This window comes from Echinops telfairi, unplaced genomic scaffold (assembly GCF_000313985.2).
Source record: "Echinops telfairi isolate 266 unplaced genomic scaffold, ASM31398v2 ScPeMD7_9;HRSCAF=40, whole genome shotgun sequence".
NCBI classification, from domain to species: domain Eukaryota; kingdom Metazoa; phylum Chordata; class Mammalia; order Afrosoricida; family Tenrecidae; genus Echinops; species Echinops telfairi.
Window position 1 is genome coordinate 18,832,227 of NW_022103906.1, and position 14,456 is coordinate 18,846,682.

Consider the following 14,456-nt stretch of genomic DNA (forward strand, 5'->3'; position numbering starts at 1 on the left):
CAAGGCTCCAGGAATTGATGGAATACCAGTCAAAATGTTTCCATAAGCTGATGAAACACCGAGCTCACTCCCTGGTTTATGCCAGGAAATTTGGAAGACATGACTGGAAGAGATCCATATGTCTGCCCATTTCAAAAAAGATGACCCAAGAGAATGCTTGAATTATAAAACATTATCATTAATACCACATGCCAATAAAATTTTACTGACTATCATCCAAGATGTTTGCAGCAGTACATTGACAGGAGGTACCAGAGGTTCAGGCCAGATTCAGACAAGGACACATGGAAAAAGGGATATCGTTGCTGATGTCAGATGGGTATTTCCTGAAAGCAGATAATACCAGAAAGATATTTGCTTGTGTTTTATTGACTATGCAAAGCCATTCAACTATGTGGATCATAACAAACTTTGGATAATCTTGAGAAAAATGGGAATTCTACAACACTTCACTGTGCTCATGTGGAACATGTACCTGGATCAAGAGGCAGTTAGGTAAACAGGACAAAGGAATGCTGCCTGGTTTAAAATCAGGAAAGAGGTGTATCCTCTCACCATACTTCTTCAGTCTGTATGCTGAGCAAGCAACCAGAGAAGCTGGCTCATCTAAAGAAGCACGTGGCATCAGGATAGGAGGAAGGCTTATTAACAGCCTGCGATATGCAGATGGCCCCACCTTGCTTTCTCAAAGTGAGGAGGACTTGACGCACTTGCTGATGAAGTTCTAGGATTGTAGTCTTCAATATGCATTGTAACTCAATGTAAAGAAGATAAAAATTTTTGCAACTGGACCCAAAGGTAACATCACGATAAATGGAGAAAAAGTTGAAGTTGTCAAGGATTTTATCTTGCTTGGATCCACAATCAATGCTCAGCAGTCAAGAGATCAAGAGACCAGAGGAAGCCTTGCATTAGGTTAATCTGCTAAAAAGCAAGAATGTTACTTTGAGGACTAAGATAGGCCTGATCCAAGCCATGGTATTTTCAATCACTTCATGTGCACTTGAAGCTGGTTATTGAATATGGAAGACAGAAGAAAAATCAATACATTTGAATGATGGTGCTGGAGAAGAATATTGAAAGTACCATGGACAAAAGGATCTGTCTTGGAAGATGTCCAACCCGAATACTCTTTAGAGGCAACTAGGGTGAAACTTCATCTTATGTCCTTTGGGCGTATTATCAGGAGAGACCAATCCCTGGAGAAACACATCATGCTTGATGAAGTGGAGGGGCAGCAAAAAAGAAGTAGGTCCTCGATGAGGTGAATTGACCCAGGGGCTGCAAGCATGAGACAAATTGTGAGGATGGAGCAGGACCAGGCAGTGTCTCCTTCTGTTGTACACAGGGTTGCTGTGTAGTGCAATGTGGCCTGATGGCACCTTGGAAGAAGAACCCTGTAGTTATTCATCAATTTGAACGAAGAATGATCCAATCCATGTTTACCTTTCTTCGTCAGTGACAAAGTAGGCCACTACTGTTCCCTTTTCCTTTGATCTTTATCTAACGAGTCTCCTGTGTTCTTTGCCCTCACCGGCAGTGAGCGGTGTGTCGGAGCTGGTTCATACTGACTCATGAGAGCTGATTGTTAAATTTTTAGGAATTTTACAAGCTGGTTGTTAAAAACAGACATTATTAAAACTTAAATGGTGTAAACTTGCAATTAAATTATGTTATAAATAAGAGTAATAAATATTTAAAACTCATGACTTTCCAATTATTTTACTAGGTTCTTTGGGGGTTATTTACCTTTATTATATCTGTACGCTGAAAATGTGTCACAGTGGGAATATCTATAGCTCAGAAATCAGTAAGTGCTATAAGTTAGGGCTTCTCCCTCCCCTGCTCAGGGCTGGTTGTTAAACATTTCCCAGTACACTGTTGCCCAGGGATTCATTGACTGCCATATAAGTCAATCTCTGACCTCCAGTTATGTTCTCCCTTCCTTCCTAATCATTGTATTTTTACCCAAAAGTATTTCCTCCCATTGCTGTGTTCCAGTTATGACCCTCATCTCTTTGATGAGTCTCAATGTTCTACTCTAAAATTTCAATATCAGGATATTTACTAAAATATGCCCATACATTTGGTCGGGAGCCTTTTTTTTTTTCTATTGAGATGACAAAATAGTGATGTTAGACTAAATGAAGACAGCTAACAAAGAAAAAAAGATTCTATGCTTATGAAAGCTTTTTTTTTTCAGTTGCAATTGAGATCCATTTTGATAGATACTCAAAGCTGTTACTTATTTGTTTCTAACATACTTCTCAGTGGTACTTGCTCCTATATTTCCTCCCACAAGTTAATCCAAAACTATGCCCCAAGCTTTCATAACACACTTTATGACTTGTTTACTGTTTTTGTGCCTTGACCTCATTTTGGACATCTATTATATTAGACTTATATTAGACTTCTTTTATCTTGCCATCGTTCACTCCCTGCTCATAGCCAGCCCCGGGGAGTCTGCAGCAAGTCATGACACATTCTTTGGTACAAATCGCTCTTGCCAGGTCTCATAGATGGAGACCCTGCGTGGTCCCATTCCACTGTTGATAGCACTGATGGAAGAGTGTTTTCGTGAGCTCCTAGTACCTTGCTTACATACATTCTCAGGCAGGAAACATTCAACCCTGCATGACTGATCCTATGATGCCCCTGTACAGACCTTCTATTCATTAGTTTTGCACCAGCGATTGGCATGGTTACTGGATCTAATAAAATTAGGAACCTAGCAGTCATCCAATCATTGATTTCTGGATCCCATTCTAGTGTATCCAAGTTCTGCCCATGTTGCTTCTGTGCCCTTCAAAGAAAGAGATGCTTGATCACTATGTCATCATCCTTAAAAAAGCCTTGATAATACCATGTACAACCATAGGACTGCAGAGGGAGAGCCTGGTCCAACACCCAGTCTACCTTGAGCATGAACGTTCCTGAAATCTCCGGGGACAGGGATGCCAGTGCAGTCCTGCCTCCACCTCCGGTATGCCCACCTCCCACATGTCCCAGCAAAACAAAATTCTGCTCGCTTCGGAGTTTAACCATCAGTTAGGTTTCAAATATCATCTTGTTCTTCTTGACAACAGAATCAACAATACTATTGTGCATTAGAACAATACATTAGCTTTCTCTTGTACAGTGAACCCTCATTTATCGCGGTTAATTGGTTCTAGACCCTACCGTGATAAATGAAATTCCGCGAAGTAGGATTCCTTATTTGTAAATCAAATATTTTCGTAGTTAGAGCATAGAGGACATGAAAAAACACCCTTTAGTCACCATTACACTCGTATTACCCAATTTATTAAACGAAAAAGGGAAAATACAGTAAAACATTTTGGACATTACAATTATCATTTATTATTTATTATATTATTTATGGCATCAAGCGTGTACAGTATGAGCCAATCAGTGGCAGTAATGACAGAGCATGCGTTGTTACGCAAAAACTGCGATAGAGTGAAGCCGCAGAAGTCGAAGCGCGAAGTGGCGAGGGTTCACTGTATATTATTTCAAAGGCCTTCATGAGATAACTGAGGAAACTGGTGTTCTAACACATTGCATAAGGCATTTGTTATTAACGGCTGGTGGCCTGCCTGAGGTCACCCGGCTCGTTAGTGGAAAGCCTGAAGTCAGCTTTGCTCTCAGTCCACTCAATCGAGTGCTGGGTCCAGTATCCCACCAAGCAGCTTGTTTTTATACTGCTTATCATTGGAGTGTTCTCAGATCCAGGGCACTTACAGAAGCCATGTCCTCAAACACATTTTAAAATAAGCAAACTATAAATAGCCCAGTAAAAACCCCTTGGGGTAAAACACGTAAACTTACATATGAGATACTAAGATGGTCTGATGCTAACCCTTATCTTCAGAACAGCCTTCTCCACCCCCACCCTCTCCCTGCCAAAAGGTTGCATGTGCGCCTACAAACATGGAACCAGGACTTTAAAGAAACTTGAAAACATAACGAATCAAAGTCAGTTTACACTTGATAAAAACCAGTACCCCTGCCAGGGAGTGGAATCTGACTCACTGACTCTGCAGGACAGAGTAGAACCACCCCAACCGCCATTCACAGGCTGTACATCTGTGGTGCGGGCGCACACTGCCACATCTTACTTCGTTCGAACTGCCAACATACTGGTTAGAATATGGGTGCATAGCGTCTGGGCTCCTGGTTCTTCATACACCCAATAGAGCTCAAACATCCCTTGCCTATGGTAGGCTTACAGCGGTGCAGTAGAAAGTTAAATGTAATAACTTCTTAACTTGGAAGGCAATAATGACTAAAGTTACTCTTCAAAATTGCTTGCAGGAAGGGAAATTAGATGAGACACCCCTCTGTAAAAGCTATTACAAGCACCCACCTCCACAGTCCAACCTCCTCCACCCCTGCAGAGTTCACAGCCCCAATCAAGTTGCAGAAGGAAAACGGATTCGTTTGAAGGTCACATGAGGAGGCGAATAAGTGTCCCACCTATGTTCCCTGCCGGAGTCCTTTTCCAACCTGAGGACATTTCCGTTGGGCTGAGGCACTCTGATGGTGTGGTGCTTAGGTACTGGGCTACTAACCAAAAGGTCTGCAGTTCGAAACCACCAGCCAGCTCCAAGGAAGAAAGATGAAGCTTTCTCTTCTCCTAAAGTGTTACAGTCTTGGGAACTCACACAGGCCATTGTACCCCATCCAATAGGGTAGCTATGGGTCAGAATGACTCAGTGGTAGTAAGAGGCACCCTACTCCACAATCTAACCTCCTTCATGACTACATACCTGCTTCATGGTCAAAGTCATCCTGGGAAAAAGACTGCTTTGCATCTGGGCACGGAGGAGAATTAAAAAAGCAAGACATTATCATAAGGTAGTAATAATTCCAATAATGTGAAGAGACAGTGTTGTAGCTAAAGTTCTGATACACGCAAGGGGGAAAATGGCTTAAGCTATCTCTAGAGGACGAAAGCCTACAGTAACAGGAAGCTCTCTGAGTCGCAGCACCGGCCCGTGGTTGGTCAGTCAGGGGGCATTAAGGTCACTGAGTGAGAAAATCTGAAGATGAGGCAGCAGCAGCTGGTGAAGGTTGTAGTATTGGTAGCTGAAAAACATATTTTATAACCAATGTGTAACCCTGACTGAGTCCTTTTCTTTAATTGACCATTTTATTGGGGCTCTTATAAATATTATAACAATCCATAAATCAATTATATCACGTGAATTTGTACAAATGCTGCCATCATTGTTTTCAAAACAGTTTCTTTCTACTTGAGCCCTTTGATATCAGCTCTTCTTTATTCCTTCCCTCCCCCACTCCACCACCCTCATGAATCCTTAATAAATTATATATATATATATATATTTCCATACCTTGCACCGTCCAATGTATCCCTTCACCCACAGTTCTTCTGTTATCCATCCCCCCTTGAGGGGGGGTTATACATCCATCATTGCTATCAGTTCCTTCTCCCCCCACCCCCAACTCCTTTCCCATACCCTCATGGAATCATTACTCCTATTACTGTTTCTGAGGGGTTTATCTCTCCTGGACTAGGTACATCGAAAGCTCTTATCTTTACCAATGTACATACACTGGTGGAGTAGGATTTGTGGGGTTGAACTGGGGCCATGATAGTGGGGGGTGGGGAGGAAGCATTAAAGAACTAGAGGAATGTTGTGTGTACCTGACTGAGTCCTTGATTGGTTCCAGTCTTGGTGGGAAATGGATTTCCAGAAACCAATTTTGAGAGTTTCATAAGAGAAACCCACTCTATAGCAGAGTAGAGTAGAGAGAATCATCAAAGGATTCACAGAGTATCTCAGCGCATGTAAACATCTTGGAACCCCTTGGAAGAGGAGTGGGGAGGCACAGGTGATGCTGGTAACTTATAGAATTAATCTGTTTTTTTTTTTAACGTTCTTTAAAAAGAGCCCGCTGAGAAAGGAAATAATGCTCTGTATTGGGGCAGGTATCCAAAGAGCAAATTCTCAACACAGAAACACCAAAAGCAGCATCTACTGAAAAGTAACTGGAGGCACCATTGTTGTCTCTGTCGCAAACCAACATTCCTCTATCGCCCTACCTGAACTGGGCAGGTCTGTCTTCGATTTAGTATTCTATTGTCATTTAAGTGAAAGGTTACAAATTAGTTTTCCATTCAATACTTGACCCAGGTTTTGTTTCACAACATTTGTAGCAGGTCCCTCAGTGAAACAGCTCTCTCCTCCTCCTCCTGGAGTCCCCCATTTCCATTTGTCCTTCTTCCCTGCCTTCTGACCTTCATTTTTGGGCAAATGCTGCCCATGGTTGATTATTCTGAGGCGTATATTCCCCACGAGTGTTATTGTTCACCTTTTAGTCCTGTTTGTTGTTTTTTACAAGGGAATCCCCACAGGTGGGTTCAGCTCAGGTCTGAAACATGTCTAAGGGCCATTGCCACAGGGATCCCACCCATCTCTATGAAATCTAGTCTTTTTAGGATTTAAATATTTGTCCTACATTTTTCTCCTTTTCTGCCCAAGACCTTCTGCACTCTTGATCAGAACAGTTGGTAGTGGCAGTTGGGCACCATCTAGTTCTTCTGGTCTCAGAGTAGAGGAGGTCCCTTAGTCCGGTGGACTGATTATTTCCTTGAAGTCTTCATTGTTTTCCCTCTTCTTCCCTTTGGACAGGTAGGTCTGCCTTTAAAAAGGCAAAAAAACAACCAAACCAAAACCACAGAAATCAGAACGTTGCTTTCTCAAAATGGAATTCTACTACAGGAAGAAGAAGTATTGCACTCCCACGAGAACCAACAATGCATCTTTGGGAGAAGGGAAGTCAAGTCAGAGGAGCTGTGCTGTGGAGCAGAGGTCTTACCCAGAGGCACTCTCCACCAGGAAGGAAGTGGAGAGGGAGGAGGACCACACACCCTGCAGACGCTTTGTGTGGAGCTGTTCTCGAGTTCATCCTGTCGCCCTCTAGGAATACTAGCGCCCAGATGGAAGGCTGGAAAAGAAACACAACAGGAGGTAGAACCAGGAATTGTTGCTTCGATGGACATCTCTGGGTTCTCCCTCGGAGGGACTGGCAGATGAGCTGAAGGTCATTGAAAATAACAATTTATAAACTATCAAGGGAGGAAGGGGAAAAATGAGGACCTAATGCCGGGGGTTTAAGTGGAGAGAAAATGTTTTGAGAATGATGAGGGCAATGAATGTACAGATGTGCTTTACACAACTGATGTGTGTATGGATTGTGATGAGTTGCATGAGCCTCTAATAAAATGATTTAAAAAAAAGAAAACCTACTACACGTCATTCTCCACACAGAGATAGTATTGATGGTAGAATTATCAAGGAGGTGACAGACTTGGAAAAAGAAGAAGCATGTAAACAGGTATCAGGGTCTGTCTAGATTGGTCTGTTTTAACAAAGTAGTTCGTTCTCAAAGCACTTCTTTAACTCTTAAAAGTATCTACGCTTAGACAGTAAAGTATATGCTCCTCTTATTGCTAGCCTATGTTAGCGTCCTCTCAAGGGCCGTCATAGGACGCACTCACTCACCCCCCCTGACTTCACAGAGTGTGAGAGCACTCTGCTCAGGATTATGCCAGACCCTGCCACCCTCGGCTGCTTTAGAATAGAAAGAGGACTGGCGTCTCTTAGTGGTCTCCTCTAGCTCTGAAATGATGGCGCTACAGGAAGAACTGCTTTTTTTGCCTACTCAATCCCACCTACTCAGTCTCCATTTGACTCTTCATCTCCTGAGGGGGAGAGAGAGAGGAGTAGCACTCCTTAGATGTTTCTTCCCGTCTCTCTGGACTCCTTCACTCATGCAGATTTAACTGAGTCACCTAGGTTTTCAAAAACCAGCTTAATTTTTTTAATGGTTCCCACTTCCTCTTTGTCCTCTGCTTTTAAGTAAAGCACACTCATGGGATTGGATGGAATTTAATCATCCAAGGCAGTTTTATTTTCTCTGTTCTACATTTTTTTTGGTCCCTCTCATCCCCTCTGGGCTGTTGTAGGTGAACAGTAGGCTTCCTCGTGACATGTTAACTATGCGAGGTGAAAGCCAATGATTAGCTTAAAGAGGAAAATGCTGTGCTCCACACAGAGATGATTCTGAGCAGAAAATACAGGAATTTGGATGGGGGTGGACTGCTCAAATCAACTGAATTATTACCATTCTTGTGGAGAAGCAGGAGAGCAGTGTTTCTCAAATTAGACGGAACAGTCACATCCGGGGAGCTTTAATTTAACCAATCCTGATGCCTTGGTTCCACCCTCTAGAATTTCCGATTTCAATGGAGTTAGGGAGTGGCTTGGCCATTGGATTTTAAAAAAACCAACTCTCTAACATGTGACCCTAACATCCAGCCAAGAATGAGATCCATTGCAAAAGAAGTGACAAATAATGGCACTGGATCCGAGGTTTTCATTTTATGAAGTGTGGCCCTGGAATTTGGCATTTGAAATGGTCACCATGGAGATAAGCCTTAAGAATTTTGAAACTATGACTACAGCCGGGGAAACCTAATTGGAGGTTGGTGAATCTCAGGACCTCACCTGCAGAATATCCTGTCTAGATGCTAATGAGCACTGTCCTGAGCAGAGGGGTCGTAGCTTTCATCAGGTTTTAAAAGAGGTCTGTGACCTAAAGGTGCAGGAAAAAGATGCTGCTGCCTGCTTCCGTAAGAGTGACAGTCTCAGAACCCGCCCAGGGAAGTTTTCCTCCGTCCTTTGGGGTGACTGAGAGTCATAAAGGACTCAGGACAGAGAGTCAAGTTGGGTTTTTTGAAGACTTCACTGTATGGACTTGAACTACCCCCACCCCCTCCTTGGCCTCCCCCACCCCCACCCCCAGTTAGCAGCCAAGCCCATTAACTGCACCACCAAGGACCTCATTTAATTTTAGTCCTCATGAACTATTCCTTCCTGATTGACAAGTATCATTTCATGAATGTAAGCCCCGATTAAATGAAGTTCATAGCATCCATTTAGTCCCACAGGTATGTTAGGTGGAGAATCCCACGGTCATCCCCGCCCCCTCCGCCTCCCCCCCAGCTTGGCGTTAAGTGAATTGAGCGCTTTGCTGAGAGAATACAAAGCTGCAGAAGCAGTACGCACGTCCTTCGCACTTGCTGGCAGCGCCGCTGAAGGGTCTGGGACTAAGTGCTTTCGTATCCTAGCTCCTTTGTGCCTCACAAGGGCCCTACGAGGCATGCATCTTCACTCTCGGTTTATAGGTTTAAAAAATGGAAGCACTGAGTGTAGGTGACGCGGCAAAGTCACGTGGCTGATAAGTGACAGCGCTGAGATGCCGACCCTCGCAGTCTGACTCCTCGGTCCACCTTGAACTGAACTCCCCAGACATGAGATGCCAGACCAGTCAGCTGAAAACAGGCATTTTGAGGGGAAACCCAAACGGAACAAAACAAATAACTTCACTGTTGCCAAATAAATGCGGCTTTAATCCCCCCTCCCCTGCCCCTTAGTGTTTATGGCAGTTGCCTAATCATCTGTCAACTTGAGTGAAGGGGTGGAGTCTAGCCTGTCAATCAGGTCATAGCCAATGACGCCTGTGTGGGCGTGGCCTTCTCAGGATTCTGGGAACTCCGTCTTCCTCCCTGGAGGTGGGACACTCTCCCTGCGAGACATTCCTGTTGACACGCCACGTTGAACTATGCTGATGCAGCCAGAACCCTGGAGCTGAGGAACCACGGAGTGGAGACCACTCCCAGTGCGAGATGCTTCCATCACCACCGGATCCACAAGACTTGCTACCCACTGGCCTGCGATCTTCCTGCATTTGGCATCATTGCATGTGTTTCGTGAGTCTGAAGAGAATTTATAAATTGGTATCAGACACATGGGCTAGTATCAGACTTAAGGACTTCATCTGGACTGGGCTGGGATGTTTTCCTTAATATACAATTACTCTTTTATATAAAGCTCTTTCTTATATACACATGAGTGTCTATGAATTTGTTTCTCTGATCAACCCAAACTAACACAGCGCTAAAACTGGAAATTTAAGAGGTATGATATTACAATCAAATGTCCATACAAGGGGGATAATGGAATATGTCCATGAACTTTTTGAAGTTCCTTCTTTCAAAAATACTACTACTGCAGTGGAGGAAACTAGAGTTTGATGGAATGGAATGTACTTTATTTCTATTTTCAATTCACTCCAGTTATTTGAGTTCATTTAAAAGTTGTTGCTGCCAACATCAGTTCCCTCATGAATATTTGCGAGAGGCAGTTTTGAGGAAAGTACTGCAACTTCATACCTTGAAGATGACAAGCAGGCTGCTCTGGTTTTTCTCTGCAAGAATCGCCTCCCAGCTTGTTTAATGATGAAACCGACAATCCCTGTGAAGAAAATCCAAATGTATAGGCCATAAATTAGGGCCATTTTGACTCACCCTCATCAGCAGGCACTTGATAAATGGTTCAGTGCTAATACGAACGCTACTTGCTAACCAAGGGAGCCATCTCCAGACTGTGCCCGGAGAAGGCATTTTGCAGCTTTGTCTCTCGGAGGAGAACCTTGATGTTTTTTCTGGTGACTTCCTGGGCCTCGGGTTCTGCTTCCTAAGAAAGGGACTGGCTCAGGTCTCCCATGTCTGCTCCCTGCATCTCAGACTGGCTCACTCCAACTCCTGAGCATTTATGGCAAATTCTATGGTGTTCGTACCCGCCTCCTTTATATTTTCGGTCAAAACTTGGCAGCTTAGTATTTTGCTTTAAAATCTGGCATTTCCTTCACCAACTTGATGGCATGCATGTGCCTGCTTTGCCATTGATCCACTAAGGTCTTCCTGCAAGGCAGCAATGCTAAGGCAGAAGCCCTTCTTTGCCATCAAACGGGGCATCCTTGGGACCATGTAGCCAGGCAACTGACCGTGTTGGCCTCAGACATCCCCTAGTGACAGAAATAGAGCCTCAGAGGAATGGGAAGGTAAGCTTGTGGTGCCCCCACTTCCCCAGAGGACCGAAAACTATTTCTGTGAGTGAAACATGATGGAACTGTCAAAAGTTTACTAAACTGCTTGTATGTTGTCAAACAAAACCAGAGGCTTTGTTGTGTTTCTTTTCTCATTTCCTTTTTTGTTCGACGATCATGTAAAAGCAGTGCCCCCCACCCCCACTCCCATCAAAATAGAAGAGCAACACAAAGGGCGTGACCCCGCTAATGACTGCACCACCTTCATGGTACTATCACCCCTTCATCAGGCTTGCTTTTATATATACAGTTGAGAACGGTTACAAATACGTGGTAATATGGGTCCTAAGTTTAGCCATGAATCAAAATCACCTGGAAAACTTCTTTGTCTTAAGTGCTCATTCATACTTCCTACCGTAGACCTGCTGAGTCATTCCAGAATGGAGGCTATTTCTGCACAATTCTGCTGGGGTCCCTTGAAGAACCAAGGCTTGAGAATCACTGATGCTGTCCACTGACCTCAATGAGGCACTTTTGAGAAACGTAAAGCCCAGCGAGGCCCCATCGCATCCATTCAACAGATAGCTGTTGCGGGTCTGTGACCCACCAGGCACTGCTCCCCAGGCAGAGGCATTTAGCCAGTTCTTTTGGGAACTGCCATTTATGAACTGGAATACCAATGTATGTTTTCAGTGTCACCAAGGGAACAAAGCCTGTGATGAAAGCCCAGTCTAAACCCACTGTCACAGAGTAGACGTTGACTGATAGCAAGCACCCTAACAGGATAGAGCAGAGCAGCCCCATGGGTTTCCAAGGCTGTCATCCTTAAGGAAGCAGACTGGCAGGGATTCTAAGGAGACTCCAAGGGAGAAAAAAAAATGGGATCAATCTGTCAATCTCTTACTGTGGAGCACTTACTCATTGCACCGCTAGAGCAGGGTGACACAAGAGAACCACATCAAATAAGGTGCTCAGCCAACATGGTGGTGGAGAGAAGTGTGTTAAAGATGGAGGGTAGGCAAAGAGTGTGGGCAGGAGGAAATGTTCAAGAAGGCAGGAAAGGAAACAGACTCCTTTATCTGTCTCTCCCACCCTCAGTTAGGGTCCCTGGTGGCACAGCGCTTATGCATCAGGCTGCTCACCACAAGGTAAGCAATGCCCAGCCACTCCTTAGGAGAAAGACAAGGCTTTCTATTTCTGTAAACAGTTAACTGTCTCAGAAACTCACAAGGGCAGTTGTAGCCAGTTCTCTGGCATTGAGAGTAAGCACTCCCGGTTACACTTGGCACTTTGTGATGCACACCTGGTAAGTCCAGGTGTAATAGATTTACATTTGAAACTGTGCTGTCTACCTTCTACAAAGTTGGTTCAACAATCCAGGAATGACACATAGCCCACCGTATTCAATTCTTGTTAGAGTCTGAGAGGTAGACGTCATTATTCCCTCCCTCTAGAGATGAAGAGAATGAGGTTCAGAGAGGCTTATGCCCGGGTCCCACAGTGCATGCAAAGTCAGGCCCCATAACTCCGGACTCTGCTTCTCAAGAGCCACACACGGTAGGAGGTGCAGGCGCAGAACCCAGATCAGTGTAGGCCCTGCCTTTGGCCATTGTGCTAGACAGGAATTTGAACTTCCATGCATGGCTGCCCCAAGCTGGAGCTCGCTGTCCTGTAAGCCTGGAAGCCATCAAACAGGGTTCAGCCCTGAGGAGTGTTATATGGAGAACCACATGCCTGGCTGTGGGGTGGGGGTGGGTGGGGGCTGGGGTGGAGGTGAGATAACACTGCTGACAAATGTGGAGTTGCTGCTGAAGGGGCCTGCGCCATTCCAGCAGGAAAATGTGTCACTTCCTTCAGGCTCCTATATAATTTCTCTGTGGGGGAGGAGGGAGAAGGATTGGAGTCTTGAAAGAATTAGAATGGGCCTGGGTGGGGTGAGGGGGAAGGGCAGACTAATGTAAAAAGCCAGTCAGAGTGGAAGAGGAGGATTTAACGGGCTCTGGCTACATCCTATTTAAAAGCCCCAGCATATTTTTATTTCTTGGCTCATTTTCAACCTCCCATTCTAGCTAGCAGCATTATCATCCTTTTTTTTTTTTTAAATTCAAGGCTGGATTCTCAGCACATTTACTCCTCCCCCCACCTCCTCACATGCAAACTCCTCGCTCCTCTTGTGGCTGCACTGATTTTTCTGCAAAGCCGAAACATTCAGAACTGGCTCTGAACTGCGGCGACTGCTTCCTGGAAGAAATGTGTACACACACACACACACACACACACACACACACACACACTGCACCGCACAGAGCCTGATTCCCACAAAGCAGCTATTTTTAAAAGTCCTAATTTTATCAACCAGCATACTCAGCTATTTCTCCCTCTTCATTTCAGTAGGAAAAGATTGGAAGGTAGGAAACAGTGGTGTGAACACTTGAGTCTGTAATGGAGCTACGTTTTAGAAACCGTCCCCAGTGGCTTTCTTCTGGCAGATCAGAACACCGAGGCCCACAGTGGTGAGCTGACTTCAAGGTCTTAGAGAAGAGTCATTACTAGAACTGGGGTCTCCGCTGTGGACTTTCGACTGCTGACAGGAGCCGCACCCAGAAGTGGCTTAATCATGATTCTAGACATTTCCAGTCCACACGACTCTTCTGGGCCTGGCACTCACTAAGCGTTCCTATTCCTGTTTTGAAAGCTTGTGTGGAGTCTAAGCCCTGGTCTTGAAATCCACCTTGAAACACGCTTTCTCCCCATCTCCCTACACCTGGGTGTGCTGCTCGTCTGCCCTGAGACTCAGCCACTGCAACGCCTTGAACCTCTTGTTTTCCGAGGCTGCTGAGACGTGGGCAGCAGTCAGTTTCCTTATTTGCCCTGTTCCTTATTTGGAAGCAGCCGAGCTTTCCCCTAAACATGTTGGGACAATTCTAATTGGCAAGTGTGTGTCAACAATTCTAAACTCACCGGCCAGCTCGCATTGTTCACCCTTCAGAGCGGCTCCAGGAGAGAAGCTGGGTGCCTCCCCAGCCCTTGCTCCATACCACACACGCCCGCCCAGCCCACGGCATCAGAAGGGCTGGTGCGAGGAGAATTTCCTGTTCTGCTGACTCATCTCCTGCCATGAGATGGAAGACAAGTTTATATTTTCCTGTCCAGCTTTTAAAGGGAAATGAGATGCTTACACGTTCGGATTTCTTTGAGATAAGAGCAAGTACTGGCAATGACCTGGCGGCACACAGTAGGGAGAGCAAGTGGCCAGCGCACAGTAGAGCTAAATGAACTGGGGTTGAATGTGTGTGAGGTGTCCCCAGTGTGTGTGGCTCAGAGTGGTGCGCATTCAGGGGGAAGGTGCAAAGCTGGCAGGGGTCGGGGGTAGGGGAGGGGATAGGGGAGGGGTGGAACTTGGCTCAGGGGGTTTCCATTTCAGAGGGAGCCTAAGAGCACAGATGGGATGAGACGTGCCTGGGTTTCACCGGTGGGTGGGTAACAATGCAGTAACTTGATTTGGTATCCTATACAGCTTTCCCACTGAGAACAAA

At 45.1% G+C, this 14,456-nt stretch overlaps 1 long non-coding RNA gene across 1 annotated transcript; it reads right to left on the reverse strand.

Annotated features, from left to right (window-relative positions):
* Window positions 1–6,309: 6,309 nt before the first annotated feature.
* On the reverse strand, window positions 6,310–13,925 carry LOC123521286. Its single transcript, XR_006679755.1, has 4 exons — window positions 13,882–13,925; window positions 10,265–10,346; window positions 6,847–6,975; window positions 6,310–6,669 (listed from the first exon to the last, which is right to left on the reverse strand). It is a non-coding gene; the product is annotated as an uncharacterized LOC123521286 (long non-coding RNA).
* Window positions 13,926–14,456: the final 531 nt, after the last annotated feature.